Raw genomic sequence first — 11,931 nt, 5'->3', positions numbered from 1 at the left:
AAAGGAATTGAAAGCACCAGTAGACCCCCATCTATGAGTAGCACGGAATTAAACAGTGCAATAGTAATAAGTCATCTATGTGCTATGAATTACTTTCTTTAGTTGGTCAGGCTTTCAACATCAAAAATATCTTACTTTAACGTATACATATATAATGTATACATTATGTAAACATGAAAAAAATATTATTTTATCCCTGGACATTACATGTTCTTCCCTAAGCCATTTATAAATGATACCGTGGAGAGTTACAGAGCACTTAGTAACCTCCACTCTGCCACCAACAGAAAACTCTGCAAGGTCAGGTTCTTGTCAGTTTGACGCTGCTCAATTCCCAGGGCCGAAGATAGTACCTGGGATAATGCAGATGTTAAAGCAACTAAACGAATAAAGTAGGGAAGTGAATGACTGGAGAAATTAACAAATGAAACTCTTGGGGGACACAAGATCCATTCAAATATATATGAATGGATATATACGGTATATGCATGCATTTCCATGTGTGTATGTAGATATACACATACACACAGACAGGAATAACAATACGCATGATGAAAAAGAGCATCCCTTGGAAGAATCACAAGTCGTACTTGGACATGGGAAAGATATTTCAGTAAAGAGGAAATGAGGCTGCATTAGTAATGATGGGGACTTTCACCATGACATGAGTCATAGGAGAGAAGTTTAGAGATCAGAAGAAAAGTCAAGTTCTATGAGGCCAATAGGTAAAAGCCATTTATTTAAACTCTTCCTGGGGAATTTTAAATAGATCAGTGTAGCAAAGTAGTGGCTATTAAATGTTTCAGAACAATGTAACCAATGTATTATAATTATGGCTTCAATACATGGGAAACAAGTGGGAGGACATTTAGTAATGGATGGTTTGCTAGAATTTCTATACACTTCATTATTACAGAGAAAGAAAGAAAGCCTTTTTTGGATGGCTCAAAGAAAATCATAAACCATGAAATTCCACTTGGTAAACGGTATCCTTATTTTTACATGTATTTCAGTCAGAAAATAGACCTTAATGAACTTAACAACTTCAGAGAGATATCAAAATTATATAGAAACGAAACTGTTTTCAATAAATAATTCCTTAAAACATTCACTTGCGAAGATGACATTTTCAAATCCCCTTAAAATTTCATGAGAACATAAAATATATGGTACTGTAGGTCCCTTAAAAACAATCCTACTACACTTCCTAACTATCTCAGACAGGCACTTAAGCTTTTTTATCTGATATATATCACACAGTTCTGCAAATTAAATGAGATAATGTATCCGAAAGCATCTAGCACTGTGCCCTGGTACACAGCTATTTTTGAACATTGGCTATTTTGAACCATTGGTGGGGGGGGGGGAGAAGAGGAGTTAGTTTTACAACTTTAAATAAATTTTAAAGATACATTTCTATTTAATAGCAGAAATGTCTGTCTTGCAAATGAGCCAATTAGGGACCTTAATTTGAAGACTCCATTCAAATACAAAATATGAATGAATTTTCAAGAAGCCTCAAATTTCAGGATAGCTTTTGCACGTGGGTTAGTGCTGTAGATTGGACTTGTGGCAGTCCACAGATCTCCTGCCGTTCTCTAGGGGGACAGGCTGTCCAGGGAATTGCTTTGCCCAGTGCAATGTATGCATAGTGATGCGTGTCACTTCTTGTCGGAAGCTTTAAAGACCAGCTCGGACTTTAACATGGTCTCTTTTCCCTCTGCCATAGGATAAACATTGTTCCAGATAGCAGTTCTCATCAGCTTGGGTCATGAAATAAAGACATTATGGGGCAGTGCTAGAGCTACCTTTTTTTCTCTTTTACTTTTTTATTTAAATTCAATTAGCCAACATATAGTACATCATTAGTTTTTGATGTAGTGTTCATTGATTCATTAGTGGTGTATAACACCCAGTGCTCATCCCAACACACGCCCTCCTTAATGCCCATCACCCAGTTACCCTATACCCTCACTCACCTCCCCTTCTGCAACCCTCAGTTTGTTTCCCAGAGTCAAGAGTCTCTCGTGGTTTGTCTCCCTCTCTGATTTCTTCCCATTCAGTTTTCCCTCCCTTCCCCATATGATCCTCTTTCAATGAATATGTAGCGTCAGTCATTTTAAGCCACTGAGATTTTAGGGTCATTGGTTATTTTAGCTTAATCCAGCCTATTCTGAGTGATACAACATCAAATATCTAGGACCTTGAAACCATAGGAAATCCAGTCTCTAGATTCTACACATTCCATTATAGTCAATCCAGAACCTATAATTTATATTTTCTATAAAATTATGATTTTTCTAATACAAGTACTATTAGAAAGGGGGAGAGAAGATGGCTGAGCAGGAGGACCCTTGGCTGGTCTCATCCCACGAACACAACTAGATAACTATCAAATCATTCTAAATACCCCAGAAATGAGTACTATTAATATTTTGTTATAAAAACCATTTAAAAACTGATTTATATACTCATTCAAAAAGTGGTTTTAAAGTCTTCACAGTCTGGCCCCACACTATCTTTCCAATTTCATCTCTCATGACATCTTGCCATGAATCTGACACTTTAGCCATACAGAGCTGCCTGATTTCTTTTTTAAAACATACCATAGATGTTTCTGGGTTCCTTGTTTTTTATCTTGATATTTCTTCTGTCTAGTATAGATTCCTTCCTTTATTCTGCTGTTGAGCTTCTAGTCACCCTTCCTGATCTTGCAACGTCAATTTTTCCCTGATGATTTTCTACAAATCTTTAGACATTTTCCATCATGTCTTTCTTTGTGTTTCTACAGCACATGGCAGGTTCGTGCATTAAAGCACTGACTTAATGAGTGGTGATTATTTGTTTCTGGCTCAGTATCCTCTTTTCAACTAAAAGCCACAGTGGCAATGAGTTAAGTGCTATAATTAGTTTGTAACTTGAGCAAAGTAATAGCTAATGATGTTTATCCATTTACTCATTCATTAAATAGTTGGTGTTGATTTATCGATAGTTGACAAAATTTTCAAAACCTTCATCTGAGAGAGCAGGTCAAAACTATTTGACTCTTAAATAGAAATTAAACGAGTATTTGTAACTGAAAAAAAGATTTAGCTTCATGAGTATCATAAATCAGTATTAAACAACATCCTAAGAGACCCCATAATACATTGTTTCACTTTGTGTGTATTTTAGAAAAAGCAAAAAGTCAACCAAAATCTCAGACAATAAAGAGACCTTTACAATAAAAATTTTAAAACCTAAATGCTTTAATTAGGGATCAGTTTAAGTATGATTCTACATTTCTGGAGATTTATTATCTTTACATTAGCCTGGCATTTACAGACCCTACAATCTGGGTGAACTTACTGCCATTCACTTATGTGACCAAATTTGACTATCACCATTCCTTTCTTTATATAACTTTACTTTCTAAACTCTTCTGCTTACTGTCCTGTGAATATCCTACACACTTTCCTGCACCTAGTGTTTGTTTATAGTTTCTCTCTAATGTCCTTCCTTAACTTAACTGAGGACTCCTGTCTTGCCTGAACTTAACTCACATATTCTTTCCATTATGATGTTTGTCCAGTGGCCTACAGTGAGCAGCCTTTCCTTTACGTCCTGCTGTACTTATCAATTAAACCATTTATTGGATGCTTAAGATGTGATATTACTGTGAATCTTAAGTAAATCCTTTCTCTCCAGGGAGATTGACTATAAACTCATTTATGACTAGGGATCACATCTTACTGTTTCTCATCCTCATCACCTTGACCAGTACTTGCTGAGTTGACCCTGAAATAAACAAAGCATCTGCTGGTTATATACTGATCAGTCCTACCTGGGAAGATACCAAGAGAGTGCTACTTTGCAGGACTGAGCAGCCCAGAAGATTCTTGGGGTTAGCTGCTCTTTGCTGAATCATTTCTTTCCACAATAAAAAAAAATGAATTTCCCTCTTTATCACTACAAATCTGGATTATTAACATCAGGCTCCCTACAGCATTCTCCTCTTCAGATAGGGAGAAGCAAGAAGATTTCAGTTTTACAGGATGCTAAGTACTACACAGAAGTCAACAATAAAAAAATTAAAATAACATTTGGTTGGTAATCATAATGTAGCTTCTCCAATTTTTATTAAAATACTCAAGCAAGAACAGAAAGATAAAAAAAAAAAATCACAACATCCTTGAATCATCCTAAAGCCAGAACCAGCCTATTGCCAGAAATTGATGGAATTTCTCCAGCTGAAAGGCCACTAAAATCATACTGAATAAAGCAACTGATGGCCAGACAAGCAGGAAATTGAGGAAATTTATATACTTAAAAATAAGTAACTTTATTCCTCTTGATCCTGTAAACTGCTTCTACAAAGTCTGTACCTTGGGGTCCTATGAATCTATTTTTGACACAACCAGGATATTGTTTCCCACCTCTATTCCTAAGAACCTATGTTTCTATGTCTATTCATAAATCCCTTCTCAAAAATTAATTAAAACTGGGAAGAGGCTACTTGGAGTAGAGGGAATAAACAGAGGAAACTTGCTTAGGGCACTGCATTCTTGGAGGTGATAGCTTAGCAAGGGAGACCTCATCTAAGGAACAAGGAGAAGACCTCTTAGTGCAGCATATACAATACACAAAACCCTATAAATCGTAGGCATTGGGTTCTGAACTGTGTCTCTTACTTCCTGTTGTACATCTGGAAAGGAAATCAGACCACTGTTCAAGTGACAGAGCGTGAGGTTAAGGTAGGGTGACCATGCATCCCAATTTAAAGCTGCAGTACTGGTAGGGTTGTGAATATCACCCTTTTCACTAAAAAAATATCCCAGTGGATGGAAGGCAATTGTCTTGGTCTCTTGGGAAATACTGGTTCTGGTATTTCCACTTCATTCTTCTCATTTAAGAATGAGTAAATTTAAATAACCCAGGAAAACTTACTAAAAAAATAGAAAAAGTATACATCATTCTGACTTAAAGGAAAAGTCTACTTCTGAAAATCATTTGCAATATGCATCAGATAATTGTTTTCAGAAAATAAATTACCATCAGTCAAAGATAGGAAGACATAAAAGTATGGGACAGAAGGAAAAAGCCATAAGGAAAATCAGTTGATGTGCAAAGGTGACTGGATAAGACTGAAAGAAATAATTTTAAGAAAACTAACTGTAAAAGCAAGATGAGATTTCTTTGGAGCTACACAACAGAATTGACAATGCAAGCAATCCAACCAGTTATGCAGATGTAAACTTGAAAACTCTCCGAGGGAAAAAAGGGCAAAGAGATTTTTAGAGGATGCACTGCAAAGGCAAAGAAATTGGATCTAAGAACATAGTTATATCCAAGGAAGAAAACAAAACAATTGAAAAATAAGTTAATGATAAAAATAAAAATCCAATGAATTTACCATGTTTCAACAAACATGGCATCTAGACTTAGCCTAGAAAATATTTTGATAGACAGGAATTAAAAACTTTTTTTACAAGCATCAAGCAGGGGGAAGGAAAAAAAGAGAAATGTCAATTCAAAAGGTACAAAGGTAAACATTTGACCTTTGTATTGCAATTCTGGTAATATCTACAGAAATAAAATACTAGCCTTATATGTAATTTTAAATTTTGTTGTAGCCACATTAAAATAATAAAAATGAACAGGTAAAAGTATTTTTCAAAATATGTTCTATCTAACCTAATATATCAAAAACACTGTCATATCAACTTATAATTTATATATAATTTTTAATAAGATAACATATATATTATCTCATTACATTTTTTTCTTTAAAGATTTTATTTATTCATTTGACAGAGAGAGAGACTTAGAAAGAGAGAGAGAGAGCACACAAGCAGGGGGAGGGGCAGGCAGAGGGAGAAGCAGGCTCCGCGCTGAGCAAGGAGTCCGATGCGGGACTCGATCCCAGGACCCTGGGATCATGACCTGAGCCAAAGGCAGATGCTTAACGACTGAGCCACCCAGGCACTCCTCATTACATTTTTTTAAAAAGTAATCTCTACACCCAATGTGGGGCTGGAAATCATGGCCTGGAGATCAAGAGTTGCATGCCCTACCGACTGAGCCAGCCAGGCGCCCCTCATTAAATATTTATAGTACACCGCGCCTGGGTGGCTCAGTTGGTTAAGTGACTGCCTTCGGCTCAGGTCATGATCCCGGAGTCCTGGGATCAAGTCTCACATCGGACTCCCTGCTCGGCGGGGAGTCTGCTTCTTCCTCTGACCCTCCCCCCTCTCATGCTCTCTCTCTCAAATAAATAAAATCTTTAAAATATATATTTATAGTATAAAAACAGTATATATCTTACAGTACAAATATTTATGTACTGTATGAAACTTGAGGTATATAATTTCATTAATTGTATACTGTATATATCTACTAAATTTATATTGAATATATATATTTATAGCTATCTACAGATAGAGAAATAGATATGGATATAGCATTAAATCTCTGAAATTGGATGTATATTTTACACCTATAGCATAGCTCAATTCAGATCAGCCACATCTCAACTGCTCAATATCCACATGTGGCAAGTGGCTATACCCCCAATGGTACAAACAGAAGAATTCTGATGAGAAAGAATACCCTCATACCAGCTATGATGAATTCCATCTGACTTGGTGAGCAGAGAGTTATGAAGGCTGAGAAATGTGCTCCAGATATATTCTTTTTGAGAAAGTTGTTTTAAGTGTAACTGTCTAGCTGATAATGAATATTCTATTTCCAAAGGTCTGGTAAAGGTAAGGACAAAAGAATACTTTGTTGTGCCCATTTTACATTTTATTTTTTAATAAGGGCATATGGAGTGAAAAACAATGAGAACCTAAACACAGAGTAGCATAAAGGCGAGAAAACCCTAACTGGCAGCAATGGGAATTCAAAGCAGTATTTTATATTTTTTTCTAGTTTTCAAACTCACTTCAGTGAACATATATGACTTTCAAAAGAATAGTTTGATATTAAAATATAACGTATTGTCAGGGTGCCTGGGTGGCTCAGTTGGTTAAGCGTCTGCCTTTGGCTCAGGTAATGATCTCAGGGTCCTGGGATCAAGCCCTACATTGGGCTCCCTCCCCTTGCTCATGTTCTCTCTCTCTGTCTCAAATAAATAAATAAAAATAAAAATCTAAAAAAATTATAATGTATCATCATTGCAGAGATAAGCTGTGAAAAAAGATGATAAGCTGCTTTTTGGGGGGGGTTATATAATATAAAAGGCTACATAAAACATGGTAAAATTCACTCGTTCAATACCTCATTACCGAGTGCCCACTTTGTATCATGCTCTGTGCATGGGCAGCTGGGGGGTACCTGAACTGCTGAAAGTACGTGAAGATGTTCTGGCGTTTTGCTGGCATGGCATAGTTTCAAGGCAATCATCTTCTAGGTCTTCAATGGGGTGGTCAAACTTTCTCACTAGTTCTCTCTTTTGATCTTTCCTATCACCAAAGTCCATTTCCCAGTTTACAAATGAAAGGCACAAGCCCCTTCTCTTACCGCACCTTCAGAGCGCCAAAACAAAAGGAAGGTTCTAGGATGCATCACCTCCATTGAAGAAAGGTCCCTTAAAACCACATCTGAAATGTAAGTGGCTGAGGCTTATGTCATCCAGGTGACAAAACTCTTGGTAAGGTTCTGCGCCTTATCTCTGTATCTATTTCAGGATCTGAATTCAAAAGAGAGATGACTGTCCTGGGTGCATGAATTAACATGTTTATTTGAATTGGAAAATGAAGTCAGACTTTTTTCTGACAGAAAACAAGAGTGATCTGGCTGATCGGCATGACAGCAAAGATGTTCTTCGCCAATTAGCTTATATGGCAGATTGTTACCATGAAATGATTGAGTTTGATCTGCAGCTCCAAGGTTTTAACAGAAAGGTACTGAAAGTACTTGCACAATATAATGTACACTGGAGATTATTAGTAATTAAGAGTAGGAAATAGTAAATTAACCATAAATAATAGTGAAGAATGGTAATTAATAACTAATTGAAAACTCTTTAAACTTAAGGTTAAACTTGTAGATGACAAGAGAATTCAACATGTTTCAACATTCACTTAAGGGAAACAAGATACAAATCTTGTGAAATGTGTAAAACATGGAAAAGCAGATCTCGAAAAATGACGGTGATAGATCAAGGGTGAGTTGTGGGACAGGAGCGGGACGGCTCATAAGAACATCAGCAGAGTGATAGGGATAATAAACTGGCCTTACATCCTACTGTTTTCATCCCTAATGTCTCATTAGTTCAACTTCCAGTCACTGACTATGGCCAGGTTACCGGAGGACCTCATGACACCTTTAAAATAAATGCATACTCTGCATAAGGTAAATGTGATGCGTAAATTGGGAAAAGTTTTCTCTGCCAGTTATGGAGGGCTGTGGCTCCCTGTGAAGTCAAACAAAATCATTTAAACTTGACACCCATTATTTCCAATTATCCAATGACATAACTCACTATTCCAGTATTGGCCTCTGCATAGCTATCAAGGTTGTTAAATTTAATTTGAAAATGGAATCCATCATAAAATATTAATCACAAAGGACTGCTGGTATGGAGACACTTATCAGTCGGCTAATTACATTGTTCACTCCTGTTGGCTTTGATCTTACCGAGGCAATCAGGCACATGAAGGGAGTAAAGACTAACAATAGTAGTAACATTGCTGAAGATAATAATAATAGCTAACACAATGGATCTTACTCCTTACTAGCCACTGTAGTAAGCACTCTACATGTATTATCTAAAATGACTCTCCCCTGCATTTTAGGATGAAGTTTCTGCTATTATAATCATCCCCATTTTACATAAGACAAAACTGATGGTCCGAGAAATCAGCTCATATGTCAAGGTGACAAGTTAATAAATGGCTGAGCGGGAAATCAAACCCAAGCCTGTTTGAATCTAGAGTCCAGGATATTAAGAATTATGAGATACAGCCTCTCTATTAATGCTTGATTTGTGTACTGTTATGCTTTTGTTTTATTTAGCGCCAAAATGTCCGTGGTATGTGTGCATTGTGTGTATTTTTTTTTTTACATCACTTACAAGAGAAATGAAAAGGCATGGTGATTCCAACCACCACATAATTAACATAGTACATTTATACTATGAGGCATCTCAATTACTATTAGCACAATTTAATTGGTGATTAAGACGATGGTGACGCTGATTCAGACATTACTATCTCTTGGGTTTTTGTAAGTATGTAAACTTTGCTTATGACAGCTGGTAGCATATTTCAAATTTGAAAAAGGCATACCTATACAGAAGAATAAACTAGCAGATGCTGGAAATAAACTTGGAAAAGTAGTTTGGGGTAAGATCATACAGAATCATGAATGTCAGACAAAGGAGAAGCAGTAGGAAAGATCAGTATGTTTGGAGCTGGTGGACTTTGAGTTAGAGGATCAAATCTGACATTTAATAAATAAGTAATCTTTAATAAGTCATCTTTCTACAACCGGATCTCATTTGTAAAATGGAATTGCTGTAGAAACTAAATAAAGAAATGTATGTGAAAAGGGGCTACATAAATATAGCAAAGTAGGGCATTAAAGACTGTATTTAATATTGAGCAATAAGGGTTGGGGGGTTTGAAACGTTGAGGAGTTTTGAACCAGGGATCAGTCGACTTTGTTTTGCAGAATTCTTTTGAAGACAGAATCGGGTTAAGGACAAAGCAGAACAGCAGAATGTATGGACTTAAAATGAGAAAAAAACCCAGCATATTGTGTCATACTTATTATTTTTTCCCATGAGAGTAGTCATTTATTAACTGACCAGATTACAAAAATAATCATGGCAGATGCCTTAGTTCATCCTTCTAATAAGCCTATTGATCTGGTCTTCCCTGTTACCAGCATCTCCACCTTCTACAAAATGGGTGGTCTTTTTCTTCATTCCCCCTTGTGGAGAAGATAATTTGAAGGGCCATAAAAAGTTGTTTGCTTCTTTGAAACATTTTCCAACAGTATAGATCTCGTGAATCAGATTCTACATGCAGATGATGCCATATTTACCAAGAGATCAGGCAATCAATGTGTTATCTGTCAGGGCAATTCGCTTCTTGTTGATTTTGCCATAACCACACTTGTAGATCAATTCATTCACCGACTTCAGATTTGGTACCCCCATGCTATATAAGGTTCCACAATCCTTAGCATGTTAACTGAAGCCTTGTTGAGCTTAACAAAGGTGCCATTGAAGATCTGGCAAAGGCGAAGAAGCTGCAACACCTTTCGAACCTTTGGGCTCACACCATTGATACCTCTGATCCTGATGACAAATGCCAATTTGGGTTCCGCAGGTACGTAGAAGTTGCCAGCTTTTCTTGCCATCCTTGCCATTCGAATCTCAGTTCTGTACATCTGCCTATATTCCTTGTGGTAATGCTTAGCTTTTTCATAGATAAGCTTCCTTCTTGCCTTTCGAAGCATCTTCTGAGCAAACATCTTCCTCAGACGCTTGATCTTCAAGTCTGCGAAATTCCTTCGCTTCTTCTTAAGGGTTTCTGGCACAGCAGGAACCTTCTTTTTCTTCTCTGCACCTTCCATGGTTCCAGCCGGAAAAGAGGAAGTCCATGTCATATTTATTATTAACACCGGACAATTTTCTCTAAAGGAATTACCAATTTATGATAATCCCTTGCATTCTGTTAGTGCCTTGAACTTTGCAAGAGCCCTTTTCAAAGACATGATCACTTTTGATTTTTAGTACAAGGCTTCAAAACGACAATTATACCTTACAAAATTATACCCGATGATTACATAAATTCAGATATACGCCATTCGAAAATAGAAGTACACTAAAGTTCTAATTTTCTAGTGTGGGAGTGAGGATTATTCTCTAGGACTAATCTTTTTTTTTCTTTTTTGCCCCGGGCAGAAGAAACTAGCATTACTAACCCAGAGATTCCTAGAATTATTGCCCACATTCTAGATGTTCTAGAGGGTCACCACACCCAGAATCATCATTTGATATATGAGCCAGAGTGAACATCTGCCACCAGGTGGCACCCTATCGCAACCAGGGACCTACTTCTAGAAGCCAGACCTCAGAGGTCTCAGGTAGCTAGCTGCTCAGGGTAGCTGTGACCAATAACTGCATAATACTTGACCCCACGTTTTGGGTGGTCAAATTTTTGGGCACCACTTATTTTATTTTATATATAAGACCTTCCCAGTAAGGTTGTTGACTTACTCAAAGTCACACAGTATCTTACTGTCAAAGACAAGTACTCAAGTCTCCAAGTAATAGGTATTAGAGTGGAAAGAGTATAAAACTTGGAGTTGAATGATAAGAGTTCAAGTCCCACCCCAGCTACTTCCTAACAATGTGATGACAGACAAACTATTTATCATTTCTGAGCCTTCTCCCTCCACTAGAATTTGGGGATACTCCTCAAGGATGTGGAAAGATAATGCATTAGGAAACTATAGCACTATGTGAAAATACATTTGGCTTCTCTCTGATCCCAAATATTAATACTTTCTATATTGTTCTTATTCTAACTGATAAGGATAGTCAAAGAAAGTACTTTATAATTGAATCCATAACTTTCAGCTGTATGCTATTTTTTAGATACAAAAGTGCATCATGAAAGTCTGAGAACAGTATCTTTTCATTTAATAGAACCATCAACTAACTTGAATTTATTGCCTACTATGTGCTCAACACTGTAGACACCATAGAAAAAGCCATATTGTAGTTTCTACCCTTAAAGAGCTAATTATTCAATCAGAGAAATCACATGTCAAGGAAATGCAAATAATATAAGGCAAATATTAGTAAATACGAGAAACAATGGCATTCTAGCAGTGATCGGGAAGCTGGGAGGTGATGGGAAGAGGGAAACGAATAAGCCCGGGGGTGGTAAGGAAAACTGTGCAAAGAGTTAAGAATTCAGTTTTGCCTTGAAGGTT

The 11,931-nt window shown here is 36.8% G+C and overlaps 1 protein-coding gene and 1 pseudogene across 4 annotated transcripts in view; both read right to left on the bottom strand.

Moving 5' to 3' along the window:
• ZFPM2 (zinc finger protein, FOG family member 2) overlaps positions 1-11,931 on the bottom strand; it is a 443,996-nt gene that overhangs the window by 67,455 nt on the left and 364,610 nt on the right. The gene's annotated exons all lie outside the window — the stretch shown is intronic.
• Positions 9,769-10,563, bottom strand: LOC112823664 (large ribosomal subunit protein uL30 pseudogene; annotated as a pseudogene).

The sequence above is a fragment of the Callorhinus ursinus genome, unplaced genomic scaffold, assembly GCF_003265705.2.
Source record: "Callorhinus ursinus isolate GAN/ISIS: 27379988/994484 unplaced genomic scaffold, GSC_fseal_2.0 scaffold5, whole genome shotgun sequence".
NCBI lineage: Eukaryota > Metazoa > Chordata > Mammalia > Carnivora > Otariidae > Callorhinus > Callorhinus ursinus.
This window is presented reverse-complemented; position numbering and strand designations above follow the sequence as displayed.